Source organism: Cupressus sempervirens, chromosome 3, assembly GCF_028749045.1.
Source record: "Cupressus sempervirens isolate cs-2001-9-10 chromosome 3, ASM2874904v1, whole genome shotgun sequence".
Taxonomy (NCBI): domain Eukaryota; kingdom Viridiplantae; phylum Streptophyta; class Pinopsida; order Cupressales; family Cupressaceae; genus Cupressus; species Cupressus sempervirens.
The window spans coordinates 901,305,011-901,308,958 of record NC_143120.1 but is presented as its reverse complement, the minus strand read 5'-3'; positions in this window follow the sequence as shown (position 1 = coordinate 901,308,958).

Below are 3,948 nucleotides of genomic sequence, written 5' to 3'. Positions count from 1 at the left end.
GTCTTAGGGTTTATGATTTGATCCAATCAATTCATTTTATTTTTCCATCTTCCTTCTTTTCTAAAATCTTCACATCAAATTCATTCATTAGGTATCTCACTTAATCCTCTCCTTGAATTAAATGATCCAACTCTTCAATCTTATCTTCAACACAATCTCCATATCCAAAAAAATCAACTGAGTCAAGTGAAAATCATGATTTGTCATACACATTCAAAATATTGTCACTCAACCATTACTTAGTTCTGACAAAAAGTCATCACTAAATTACTCAATCATTATAGAACTTTTAGCTCAGTGTTAACTAGTTTTCTCAGTCCATCGTGATGCTTAGGTAACACTAGGTTTATTTAGCACTTATTGTAGCTTGGTTGAAGTTGGCATCAATCAACATGAACTTCAAAGTTCCTTGATCTTTTACTCTCTTTCTTAGTTAGAGTTTATATTAGTAATATATCTTGACTTGTACTATAAAGACTTGAACATCAACATGATTGAAAAAACCACTTTTTTTTTTTTCAAAGTGTAACTAATCAAATGTCCATTGTAGCTTCCTTTTCATAACTCAACCTTTCTTTCTAGGTTATTTTGTTATGAGTGAAATCTTAAATCCTCTTCATCAATCAAAATAGATATGATATATAGATCAGATAGAAGCATGTCTCATCAGTATATCTAACATTAGTTACAATAAAAAAAATTGTTTCAATTGTAGTTTCAAAAGGAATTTAGGGTACAAAGTTTTCCTTGACTCAAAATCAAGGAACTTGAGATATTTCATTACTTATGCTCAACCTAACCAAATTGTAATCTTGAAATAAGTGAGTAAATTGTAAAAGGAAATCTTATCCTTCAATTTCATCCATTATTATGTTGAATAATTCACAATTAAATTTTGATCTTTTTTTTTTCTAATTTATCTTATATATTTTGGGAATATCACGTTTACATGATATGCATTTCATATTCTATGAACATGTAGACTAGAAAAGAGTATCATCCTAGATCTAATGTATGGTAAAATGTAAAAAAAAATACCACTGACCTTGTAGAATCAATTTCTTGGAAAGATAGATAATAATATATAAAAAATAATATTTTTTATATTTATTTCCCCATAAGTAGAAGCCTTTCAAAATAAGAAGTAATTGGTAAACAAAGAATGCAAGGAAAGAATAAGTAATTTTTTTTGTCATAACACCTTGCAAGTTTGCAAAACATCCTACAATAGTAATGACTCTACAAGAAGCTTCTAATATCAAGTTGAATCAACAATGTTATATACGATCACATTCAAAGTGATTAAATTTCCATAGTTCATAAGTAATATAATTATTACTCTTAGAATATATTGTGCATCTATTTTTTGCATGAATAGTTTGGGCTACCCTCAATATTTTAATGCAAATAATTTTTTGTGCAATCAAATTTAGAAACAAAAATCAAATTAATTTCCTTATCTTGCAAATATTTAAAGGAAAAGCCAAATCCAAATTGACAAAATTAATAAGAATATAAAATCTAGACTCTAAAATGAAAGATATGATCCATTCAATCTAATATTACTCAAATCCCAGTTTGTCTAGAACCAAAGAAAGGAATTCAGAGCTTACCATCCTAGATGCCTCAATCTTCTCCTACTTGGCCATGAAAGTCAAAGATAATTTATCATAGACTAAGAGAATTATTTTATGAGACAATATGGGTTAACTAAAAAATTTTGTAAAAGGAAAGAAAATCCTTTGCATTCTTCTCTTCTAGAAAAGAAGATTTGGTAGGTTTTGGAGGATAGCAAAGATTGAGAAAATATTTACTTTCCAATCTTACCTTAGGGGATTTTTTGAATTCAAATTATCTTGTTCATTGGTCAAGAATTTGCATTAATGGCATTCAATTGGAAAATTCAACTATTAAACTTAAACCCAAATGAAAATTTGGTAATGATCAAACGATGAACATATTTGATGATAAGTTTTTTTTTGAAACCCATTTCTTCCTTTATGCACTAGGATAAAAGTACAAAGATGTGTCTCCTTTCAGGCTGACTTATCAAAATGACTAAATTTGAGTATTTCTATCCAAAAAACAATTTTGTTCAAACATTTGATCTAGATAAAATTATTCCAGCTAAGTTATATATGATCTCACACTTTTCCAACTGAGAATGTCTATTAAATGCATGTTTTATGCTAGTTTGTAACCAATTACTAAAGAAATTAAATTATTTTAGAAAACTGATATTTCAATAACTCTTACTATTTTTCATGATTTTTTTTACTAACATATAAACAGCATTTTATAGAGCTCAAAGCCAAGAATATTCTCATATAGAGTTTATTGTGTTTTAATTAGATATAGTGTATTGTAATTAAAAAATTCTACAAGAACATATTTTAACACTCGAAAAGTTCTCAATTTTGAGAAAGAAAAAATATTAAATCAGATCAAAAAAATTTAAAAATTATATGACATTCTAGAGGAAAGAGTCCTCTTCTAAAATGTATAATTTTTTTCTGGCTAGAATAGATTTGTTTTGAAATATGTGGTGTGAGATGAAAACTTTCAATTTCAGGTGAGTTAAAATTTGAATCATTATTAAAGATAAAACATATGTCTAATTTCAATTTTTATTTTTGATTGTTCTATCTATATATGTTATCTATAACATAGTCTAAGTTCAAATAAAAACAAGTTTATTTCCATATAGTTTTCTAGTTGAAACTAAACCCCTAGTTTTCAACATTTTTTAGCAACTAAAAAAATATCTATAAAAATTAGGAAACTATATCAATTCTTATTCCAAATAATTATTAAAAATTATAATCACAAACTTCATCCATTTTTACACATTTCATTAGTTTACTTCATTTTCAAATTCTAAATAATAATATTAGTTTTATGTCATTGAAGGTGAAGAGTTATACTTTTGATAGCCTTTCCCTTTACAAAAGGGTGACATAGGTTTGTGCTTTTACCCACTAATCTACCTTTAAGGGGAGATGCATTCACGAGAATGGGTCATATGTGTCTGAATACTAACAAAATGATAACTTGTTTGACTTAACTATGATTAATTGAATTTTTACCCAAGTGAAGTATGATCTTAACTCTTTGGTTATGAGAAGGACAAAGGAGGATCATTTCAGGATGGGATGAAAATCATAGTGGAAATATTTTAGTAGTGTCAACTATTTTTTCCCTTCAATGTCCTATATTACATTCTTCAATGATTGGAATAAACTTTGCATGCCAAAAATTAACATCTTTCGATGGATGGCTCTTGAAAGAAAATCCTTCCAATAGACAACTTGTCCAAAAGAGTTTTTTTTTTACTAATAAGTATTTTCTTCATGAAGGGGACACATAATCAATGAACCATATTTTATTTTAGTGCACTTTTATGTGGGTAACCTAGATGTTTCTTTCTTAAGAAGTGGAATATGTGATGGATCATGTTGGGGAAGATTACAATTTTTTAGGCAATGTGGAAATGTCACAAACTTGTTATGGCAAGCAATATTTGTATTCTTCTAGCTCCTCATGTTATGTGTAATATTGGGAAGGAATGGAATAATTAGGGTTCAAATATTCTTTTAGGTCTCTAGCATTTCTGAATAAAATAATCAAAATTAATAGAGAATTTCCAAAGTATCCTACAAGATAAAATTGATTTTGGTGCTATATAAATTGAAGGAGTTAGGGTAGGAAAAAAAAAGGAAAATAAAGAGAAGAGGGAAAATGCAAGATAGAAATACTTACCTTAAGGTTGTTTAAGATGAACTTTGATAGGGATGCCAAAGGGAACCCTAGAGTGATTTATTGTGGTATGACTGTCAGAAATCTTAGAGGTGATTTAATAAAAGTCATTGCTATCCCTCTTGGTATCTAGAAAAATCATTTGGCAAAGGTGATGGATTTACTTCAAGGATTAAAATAAATACAAAATTA